Raw genomic sequence first — 11,791 nt, 5'->3', positions numbered from 1 at the left:
CTACGAGTTATGTTTTTGTTATCATTCAGTAAAAAATATTTTCTAATTTACCTTTTATTTGTATTTGAATCATATATGATGCATATGCGTATTACCTAATTTCCAGCCTGTTTGGGATGTCCTAGTTATTGACCTTTAATTCCACTGAAGTCAGAAGGCACACTCTGAATCAATTTAACCATTGGAAATTTGTTTAGGCTTTCTTTATCCCATTACTTATAGTTTTGGTAAAATTCCTTATGCTGTTAGAAAGTTTGTGAATTGTCACTGTTAGCTTCAGTATACAACAGGTATTAATATGTCAAAGTTGTTTAAGTCATTTGTATACTTACTAGTTTTTAAGCAGTTTGTTCTATCAGCTCTTGAGAGAGTTATGTTAAAAATTTTCACTGTGATTGTAGACAATTACGTTTATCTTTTTAGTTATGTCCATTTTTGCTCTATATGTTTGAATTTATTTTATTATCTAAATACAAATTTAGGATTATATCCTCCTGCTCAATTGACTTCTTTATCAAATCCCACATTTTCTTTTGATATTTCTGTCTGAAACAATTTTTCTTAGTTGAAAATTCTGTCGGTATTTCTTTTAATTCAGGTCTTCGATATGTGTTTGACAGAGTATTTATTGCCTTTATTCTTGAAAGGCATTTTCAGTAAACGTGGTACTCTACAGTGACAGAATTTTTTCACAGCACTTCAAATATGTCATTTCAATGTGTTTGTTTTTGTTTTAAGTCAACTTTGTTAAGGTGTAACTTACATATAATAAATTTACCCATTTTGAATGTACAGTTTAATGAATTTTGAGAAACTTACATACACCCATGTAACCACTACTCCAGTCAAGATGTGTAATATATCCAACACCACAGAAGTTCCCCTTATGGTCCTTCACAGTTACTCACTCCCAAGTCCTTGGCTTCAGATACCACAGAACACATTTCTGTAATCATAAATTGGTTTTTATTTTTTCTAAAGTTTTGTATAATTAAAATCACACATTATACAATCCACTGTATTTGGCTTCTCTTGGTTAACATATAATTTCTGAGTTTCTTCTATAATACATGGTAGGATGTATCAGCAATTTTTAAATTTATTACTCTTATTATATTATATCACAAATTGATCATCCATATATTTGTGTGGACACTCGGATTACCTAGTTTTCTTTTTATTATTTATAAAGCTAGTATGAGATTCATGTACAAGTCTTTGTGTAGATATATATTTTCATTTCTATAGAGAAAATTCTTAGAAATATAATTTCTTCGTGTAGTCATAAGTAAATATTTAATATTAGAAGAAGTGGCAAACTTTCTAAAGGGTTTTGTTTTTTGTTTTTTGTTTGTTTTACAAACAAAAAAAGCTAAATATGAGAGTTCTGGTTACTCCTAACCTCATCAATATTTGATACTATCATTCTTTTTTCATTTAATTCCAATGATTTGTAATTTACTTTAAAAGTCTTCTACCTGTGCATTATATGAAGAATATTGTTTACATTATAAATACTTGAAGATTATCTGGATATTTTTCTGTTAATAATTTCTTATTTAATTTTGTTTTGGTAGAGAACATACTCTGATGTGAAAAACCATAAATTTATTGAGACACATTTTAATTTTCACTACAAGGCCCATCTCTGTTAATCTTCCATGGATTGTTGTTGGGTAGAATGTGATTACCTATCTATCTATCTATCTATCTATCTATCTATCTATCTATCATTTATCTATGCAACTATCAATTAATCAGAGAAATCTCCAACATACTTAACTGATTTTCTATTTCTTCTATCAATTTTTGATAGAAGTTATTGAATTGAAATTATGATTTTTTTTCTATTTATTTTTTCAGTTCTATAAATTTTTCTTCAGGCATGTTGAAACTCAGTTAAATGCATGTACCTTTAGGATTTTTATGACCCTCAGATAAGTTGAGTCCTTTGTCATTATGAATGACTGAGGTTACCTCTAATATTCTGGGATATTACGCAATTATTGCCACTATGTATTTCTTATGGGTAAAGGGTTCATACTTTATAATTTTCCAGTCTTTCAATTTTACCCTTTACTTTTATGCATATAAAGTTAGTGTACTTTTTTTTTTTTTTGAGAGGGAATCTCGCTCTGTTGCCCAGGCTGGAGTGCAGTGGCGCGATCTCGGCTCACTGCAAGCTCTGCCTCCTGGGTTCACGCCATTCTCCTGCCTCAGCCTCCCGAGTAGCTGGGACTACAGGCGCCCGCCACCACCCCAGCTAATTTTTTTGTATTTTTAGTAGAGACGATGTTTCACCGTGTTAGCCAGGATGGTCTCGATCTCCTGACCTCGTGATCTGCCCACCTTGGCCTCCCAAAGTGCTGGGATTACAGGCGTGAGCCACTGTGCCCTGCCCTAAAGTTAGTGTACTTATAAACAGCATAAAATTGGGTCAGATGTTTTTAGTCTCCCTGATATATTTTAATTGGAATGAATACACCATTTACATATTTTCAAAACGTATTGATATGTAAGAGTTGTACATATTTTGCCACTACATGTGATATTTCACTACATGTATAAAATGTGTTATAGTCAAATCAGGGTAATTGGGATCACCAGATATATTTGGATTTAAATCTACCTTCTTGATAGTGCTTTTCTATTTGTCCATGTTCTTTTTTTCCCTATTTCCTGCTATTTAATAAAATAATTCGTTAGGTAAGTCTGAAGCATTTTTAAGTCTAGGACTGCTTTTTAGCCACTATTTGAGTAAGCCTTCCTGAATATTCTACCTAATATTTTGTACATTGTGGGTTTTTCTCAGGCTGGTTGGTTGGAACAGGTACTATTCCTGGCTTTCTTGAGTGTTGGGCACTGCTTCCTTTAATCCTTCCAGATGGTTCTTTCTCCCAGCTCTGGATATTTTCCTCACACTCATTAGCCGATCAGCTTTTTCTTAAATAATTGATGGGGACCTTCTGTAGATGTCTGGAATTCTCTCTATTTGCAGCTTTCTTTGTGAACAGTAACTTTCTTGGTATCTCTGCACTCTCACCTCTTTCTCCGTATGGCTGCTCCTTCTTGTATCTTGGCTTAAAATTTTTCTCATGGCATTCAGAGACATATAGTAATTATAGAGCTTATCTTTTTTGTTTTCTATTTGTCCAGATTCATTGTCCATTATTAACTTATATCCACTATTTTTTATTGTTTCAGGCAAGAGAGGACATTCAGTACCTGTTTCCTCATCTAGATGGAAAGCTGAAGTCTACAAATACATTTTAGAATAAAAACTGAACATACTTATTTTAGTCAGAGTCCCAACAGGAAGTAGATGGCAAAATCAAATCTGAAAAATGTGAAGACTGTTTATATCCAGGGTGGGGGGTGTATTTACAGAGGTTTAGTGGTTTATAGGGGAAACCAAAAGCAACAGTATAAAAATCCCAGGTGTTGTTTTTTTTTTTTGTTTTTTTTTTTTTTTTTTTTTTTTTTTTTTTTTTTTTTTTTTTTTTGTAGCAGAACTGTTATTAACCCTAGTCTTTTGGGGTCTAGGACCAAAAGTCCTTAATAAAACTCTAAAAAAGAGGGTCAAGGGAGCTCCCTCTAAAGGATCCACAAGCTGAGGTGACTCTGAGGAGGGGGCCAAGGAACAACATTCACCTTACTTGGTTCCTTCTCTATTTTCTTTTACCTGTAAGCTAAATCCAAACCAGAAGCCAAAGGACAAGAAGACACCTGCAATAGTTGATAGAGGCCACCTATCCATTTTCTGGCTTCTACCATTGTTACAATCTTAAACAAGAGGCTGTCATAAAATATGACATACACAGCTGGCTGTTTTCATTAAATATCTCTTGATACCTTCTGATTCCCTAGTGTTCAAATGTCATCAATCTTCATATTGTTAATTCTAGGTTAACTTTTCTATACATCGTTGTACTAGCTTACTACATCAACCTAGTAATGCCTCTTTAATGCTCATTAAACTAAGAATTACTTCTGTTAATCTTTATATGATTTCTCTTAAGAGAATCGCTTGAACCCGGGAGCTGGAGGTTGCAGTGAGGTGAGATCACGCCACTGCACTCCAGCCTGGGCAACAAGAATGAAACTGGGGCTAAGGACATGCATAGACAATTCTCAAAAGAAGATATACAAATGGCCAACAAATGTATAAAAAATGCTCAACATCACTAATGATCAGGGAAATGCAAATCAATACCACAATGCAATACTACTTTACTCCTGTAAGAATGGCCATAATAAAAAAATAAATAAATAAAATTAAAAAACAGTAGATGTTGGCGTGGATGTGGCAATCAGAGAACACTTCTACACTGCTGCTGGGAATGTAAACTACTACAGCCACTATGGAAAACAGTGTGGAGATTCCTTAAAGAACTAAAAGTAGAACTACCATTTGATCCAGCAATCCCACTACTGGGTATCTACCCAGAGGAAAAGAGGTCATTACTCGAAAAAGATTGTTCCATAACCATGTTTATAGTAGCACAATTCACAACCGCAAAATCACGGAAGCAACCCACATGCCCATCAATCAATGAGTGGATAAAGAAACTGTGATATATATATATATATATATATATATATATATATATATGATGGAATATATATATATATATATGATGGAATATATATATATATATGATGGAATATATATATATATGATGGAATATATATATATATGATGGAATATATATATATATGATGGAATATATATATATATGATGGAATATATATATGATGGAATATATATACATATGATGGAATATATATACATATGATGGAATATATATATGATGGAATATATATATGATGGAATATATATATATATCTGATGGAATATATATATATATGATGGAATATATATATATATATATGATGGAATATATATTATATGATGGAATACTACTTAGCCAAAAAAAGAATGAATCAATAGCATTTGCAATGACCTGGATGAGATTGGAGACTATTATTCTAAGTGAAGTAACTCAGGAATGGAAAACCAAATGTCGTATGTTCTCACTGATATGTGGGAGCTAAGCTATGAGGATGCAAACGGATAAGAATGATACAATGGATTTGAGGGACTTGGGGGGGAAGAGTGGGAGGGTTGAAGGATAAAAGACAACAAATATGGTGCAGTGTATACTGCTCAGGTGATGGGTGCTCCAGGATCTCACAAATCACCACTAAAGAAATTACTCATGTAACCAAATACCACCTGTACCTCAATAACTTATGGAAAAAAAAGAACAGAGTAGAAAACAGGTGATGTTTTGCTTATTTACTTGTTTGCTCTCTCTCTCTTTTTCCATTCCAAATAAATTCCATGATGACAAGTTCTTATGACAATGCTTTTAAATTCTATCCCTATGCCTGGAGTAGAAAAACAATAATTATAAAACTTGGCATTTACTCAGAAAGCCCAGATTCTTGTCACCATTTTCCATTCTATTTCCCTTTTAACTGACATCTAACCCCTCACAACACTACTCTCATCTTTTCATTACATTTTTTCAAAAGTTTAATCATTTCTAGAATGTCTGGGTATTCACATAATTCCACCACTTATTAGCTTGTGACCTGTGGCAAATTCCTCTATGGACCTCAGTTTCCTGATCGGTAAAATGGGAATAACTACTACCTAAGGGTATTCTTATGAGGAATAAATGAGTAAGTACATTAAATATTTAGATCAGTGTTTGGACAATTGGAAGCAATCCACAAGAATTACTTGTTATTATAATGAAATCAAATCTGAGCTTTTATTCTGTCCCTTCTCCTTTCTAAGGCCAATCAGTCCATCTGATTAGCGTTATAGTTCCCCATTAACTTTTACCTCTTCTGGTACCATGGTCTCAATTATTTTACTTTTCTGGATCTTCTACTTCTCTCTTGGCACTGGCTCTCTTCCATCAGCATTTAAACATCTGAATATTTCTTCAGCTGGAAACGTACTTCCCCTTGATCTCAATATGACTTATGCCCTCACTTCATTTAAGTCTTTGCTTGAAAGTCACTTCATCAGAGAAGCTGTCTCTGATCACTTCATTGAAAATTGCACCATCCCTCCCTACGTCCTTTTCTACTTTCTTACTTTATTTTTCTCCATGGCATTTGTGACCATCTCACATTTTGCCTACTTGTTTATTCTGTCTCGTCTTCCACTCTGATTAATTCCATGATGGCAAGTCCATACACCATTCTGTTACATTCACCACAGTATTCCAGTGTCTGATATGTAGTAGAAACTCAATGAATAGTGATTAAATTAAGGAATATCAGAAAAAAATTAACAAATTTATCCATAGAAGGCCCAAATGCTCCAGCTACTAACATCATTTGCTTCATAGAGCAGCATCTACAAATAATTCTCTGTTCTGAACTCTTTTTATTTCCCATTCATTTCTCATTCCTCAGGAAGTTGACCTCCATTCCCTCTATTGCACTTCAGTGGCTCTTGGAAATTAAGTTTATATGTTGCATCTTACTAATGTAATAGAAACATCTATGAATTTTTTTTCTATTAACTTCAACTTTAAACAAGGCAAGCTCATCCTTTTTAAGAAATTAAGTTCTAAAGTATCAAAAAGTTTTCTACATAAAGCAGATATCATATAAAATAATTAATACTGTATTTCAGACATTAACAGCAAATATGATTTGATGCTTAGATACCTTGATGCTTAGATCCTACCTTGGGTAGGATGGGGAATGACAGTGTGAGAGGAACAAAACAGTAGAAAACGTCAATGTACAGGTAAGACATAGGTTTATTGGAGAAAAAAAATTCCAGATAATATTCAGCATCAAAGGATCTGGCAATAGGCAATAGACATAGATCCAGGTAGTTTGCATAAGAACAAGCTGCCTATTATGGACTGAATGGTGTCCTCCCAAATTCATAGGTTGAATCTCTATCCACCAGTACCTCAGAATGTGACTCTATTTGGAGATAGGGCCTTTAAAGTAGTGATTAAGTTAAAATGAGGCTGTCCGGGGCAGGTCTTAATCCAATATGACCGACATCCTTATAAGAAGATTGGTGAAGCCAAGATGGCCTAACAGCAACAGCTCCAGTCTACAGCTCCCAGGGTGAGCAACACAGAAGATGGGTGATTTCTCCACTTCCAACTGAGGTACCGGGTTCATCTCACTGGGGAGTGTGGGACAGTGGGTGCAGGACAGTGGGTGTAGTGCACTGTGCGTGAGCTGAAGCAGGGCGAGGCATCGCCTCACTCGGGAAGCGCAAGGGGTCAGGGAATTCCCTTTCCTAGTCAAAGAAAGGGGTGACAGATGGCACTTGCAAAATCGGGTCACTCCCACCCTAATACTGCGCTTTTCCAATGGGCTTAACAAATGGCACACCAGGAGATTATATCCCGCACCTGGCTCAGAGGGTCCTACACCCACAGAGCCTCACTCATTGCTAGCACAGCAGTCTGAGATCAAACTGCAAGGCGGCAGCGAGGCTGGGGGAGGGGCACCTGCCATTGCCCAGGCTTGCTTAGGTAAACAAAGCCACCAGGAAGCTCCAACTGGGTGGAGCCCACCACAGCTCAAGGAGGCCTGCTTGCCTCTGTAGGCTCCACCTCTGGGGGCAGGGCACAGATAAACAAAAGGCAGCAGTAACCTCTGAAGACTTAAATGTCCCTGTCTGATAGCTTTGAAGAGAGTAGTGGTTCTCCCAGCACGCAGCTGGAGATCTGAGAATGGGCAGACTGCCTCCTCAAGTGGGTCCCTGACCCCCAAGAAGCCTAACTGGGAGGCATCCCCCAGTAGGGGTGGTCTGACACCTCACATGGCCGGGTATTCCTCTGAGACAAAGCTTCCAGAGGAACGATCAGGCAGCAGCATTTGCAGTTCACTAGTATCTGCTGTTCTGCAGCCACTGCTGCTGATACCCAGACAAACAGGGTCTGGAGTGGACCTCCAGCAAACTCCAACAGACCTGCAGCTGAGGGTCCCGACTGTTAGAAGGAAAACTAACAACAGAAAGGACATCCATACCAAAAACCCATCTGTACATCACCATCATCAAAGACCAAAGGCAGACAAAACCACAAAGATGGGGAAAAAACAGAGCAGAAAAACTAGAAACTCTAAAAATCAGAGCGCCTCTCCTCCTCCAAAGGAATGCAGCTCCTCACCAGCAATGGAACAAAGCTGGACGGAGAATGACTTTGATGCGTTGAGAGAAGAAGGCGTCAGAAGATCAAACTACTCCGAGCTAAAGGAGGAAGTTCAAACCAATGGCAAAGAAGTTAAAAACCTTGAGAAAAAATCAGACGAATGGCTAACTAGAATAACCAATGCAGAGAAGTCCTTAAAGGACCTGATGGAGCTGAAAACCATGGCATGAGAACCACGTGACGAATGCACAAGCCTCAGTAGCCAATGCGATCAACTGTAAGAAAGGGTATCAATGATGGAAGACGAAATGAATGAAATGAAGTGAGAAGAGAAGTTTAGAGAAAGAAGAATGAAAAGAAACGAGCAAAGCCTCCAAGAAATATGGGACTATGTGAAAAGACCAAATCTACGTCTGATTGGTGTACCTGACAGTGACGGGGAGAATGGAACCAAGTTGGAAAATACTCTGCAGGATAACACTCTGCTCAACTCCATGGAAACTGAACAACCTGCTCCTGAATGACTACTGGATACACAATGAAATGAAGGCAGAAATAAAGATGTTCTTTGAAACCAATGAAAACAAAGACACAATATACCAGAATCTCTGGGACACAGTCAAAGCAGTGTGTAGCGGGAAATTTACAGCATTAAATGCCCACAAGAAAAAGCAGGAAAGATCTAAAATTGACACCCTAACATCACAATTAAAAGAACTAGAGAAGCAAAAGCAAACACATTCAAAAGCTAGCAGAAGGCAATAAATAACTAAGATCAGAGCAGAACTGAAGGAAATGGAGACACAAAAAACCCTTCAAAAAATCAATGAATCCAGGAGCTGGTTTTTCGAAATGATCAACAAAATTGATAGACCACTAGCAAGACTAATAAAGAAGTAAAGAGAGAAGAATCAAATAGACGCAATAAAAAATGATAAAGGGGATATCGCCACCGATCCCACAGAAATATAAACTACCATCAGAGAATACTATAAACACCTCTACACAAATAAACTAGAAAATCTAGAAGAAATGGACAAATTCCTCCACAGATACACCATCCCACGACTAAACCAGGAAGAAGTTGACTCTCTGAATAGATCTATAACAGGCTCTGAAATTGAGGCAATAATTAATAGCTTACCAACTAAAAAAAGGCTAGGAACAGATGGATTCACAGCTGAATTCTACCAGAGGTACAAGGAGGAGCTGATACCATTCCTTCTGAAACTATTCCAATCAATAGAAAAAGATAGAATCCTCCCTAACTCACTGTATGAGGCCAGCATCATCCTGATACCAAAGCCTGGCAGAGACACAACAAAAAAAGAGAATTTTAGAGCAATATCCTTCATGATCATTGATGCAAAAATCCTCAATAAAATACTGGCAAACCGAATACAGCAGCACATCAAAAAGCGTATCCACCATGATCAAGTGGGCTTCATCCCTGGGATGTAAGGTTGGTTCAACATACAAAAATCAATAAACGTAATCCAGCATATAAACAGAACCAAAGACAAAAACCACATGATTATCTCAATAGATGCAGAAAAGGCCTTTGACAAAATTCAACAACTCTTCATGCTAAAAACTCTCAGTAAATTAGGTATTGATGGGACATATCTCAAAATAATAAGAGCTATTTATGACAAACCCACAGCCAATATCATACTGATTGGGCAAAAACTGGAAGCTCTTTGAAAACTGGCACAAGACAGGGATGCCCTCTCTCACCACTCCTATTCAACATAGTGTTGGAAGTTCTGGCCAAGGCAATCAGGCAGGAGAAGAAGATAAAGGGCATTCAATTAGGAAAAGAGGAAGTCAAATTGTCCCTGTTTGAAGATGACATGATTGTATATCTAGAAAACCCCATTGTCTCAGCCCAAAATCCCCTTAAGCTGATAAGCAACTTCAGCAAAGTCTCAGGATACAAAATCAATGTGCAAAACTCACATGCATTCTTATACACCAATAACAGACAGAGAGCCAAATCATGAGTGAACTCCCATTCACAATGGCTTCAAAGAGAATAAAATACCTAGGAATCCAACTTACAAGGGATGTGAAGGACCTCTTGAAGGAGAACTACAAACCACTGCTCAATGAAATCAAAGAGGATACAAACAAATGCAAGAACATTCCATGCTCATGGGTAGGAAGAATCAATACCATGAAAACGGCCATACTGCCCAAGGTAATTTATAGATTCAATGCCATCCCCATAGAGCTACCAATGACTTTCTTCACAGAATTGGAAAAAACTACGTTAAAGTTCATATGGAACCAAAAAAGAGCCCACATCACCAAGTCAATCCTAAGCCAAAAGAACAAAGCTGGAGGCATCACACTACCTGACTTCAAACTATACTACAAGGCTACCGTAACCAAAACAGTATGGTACTGGTACCGAAACAGAGACACAGACCAATGGAACAGAGCAGAGTCCTCAGAAATAATGCTGCATATCTACAAATATCTGATCTTTGACAAACCTGACAAAAACAAGAAATGGGGAAAGGATTCCCTATTTAATAAATGGTGCTGGGAAAACTGGCTAGCCATATGTAGAAAGCTGAAACTGGATTCCTTCCTTACACCTTATACAAAAATTAATTCAAGATGGATTAAAGACTTACATGTTAGACCTAAAACCATATAAACCCTAGAAGAAAACCTAGGCAATACCATTCAGGACATAGGCATGGGCAAGGACTTCATGTCTAAAACACAAAAAGCAATGGCAATAAAAGCCAAAATTGACAAGTGGGATCTAATTAAACTAAAGAGCTTCTGCACAGCAAAAGAAACTACCATCAGAGTGAACAGGCAACCTACAGAATGAGAGAAAATTTTTGCAATCTACTCATCTGACAAAGGGCTAATATCCAGAATCTGCAATGAACTCAAACAAATTTACAAGAAGAAAACAAACAACCCCATCAACAAGTGGGCGAAGGATATGAACAGACACTTCTCAAAAGAAGACATTTATGCAGCCAAAAATCACATGAAAAAATGCTCATCATCACTGGCCATCAGAGAAATGCAAATCAAAACCACAATGAGATACCATCTCACACCAGTTAGAATGGTGATCATTCAAAAGTCAGGAAGCAACAGGTGCTGGAGAGGATGTGGAGAAATAGGAACACTTTTACACTGTTGGTGGGACTGTAAACTAGTTCAACCATTGTGGAAGTCAGTGTGGTGATTCCTCAGGGATCTAGAAGGAGAAATACCATTTGACCCAGCCATCCCATTACTGGGTATATACCCAAAGGATTATAAATCATGCTGCTATAAAGACACATGCACACGTATGTTTATTTCGGCACTATTCACAACAGCAAAGACTTGGAAACAACCCAGATGTCCAAAAACGACAGACTGGATTAAGAAAATGTGGCACATATACACCATGGAATACTATGCAGCCATAAAAAAATGATGAGTTCATGTCCTTTGTAGGGGCATGGATGAAGCTAGAAACCATCAATCTCAGCAAACTATCACAAGGACAGAAAACCAAACACCGCATGTTCTCACCCATAGGTGGGAATTGAACAATAAGAACACCTGGACACAGGAAGGGGAGCATCACACTCCGGGGACTGTCGTGGGGTGGGGGGAGGGGGGAG

The sequence above is a fragment of the Nomascus leucogenys genome, chromosome 3, assembly GCF_006542625.1.
Source record: "Nomascus leucogenys isolate Asia chromosome 3, Asia_NLE_v1, whole genome shotgun sequence".
NCBI lineage: Eukaryota > Metazoa > Chordata > Mammalia > Primates > Hylobatidae > Nomascus > Nomascus leucogenys.
This window is presented reverse-complemented; position numbering follows the sequence as displayed.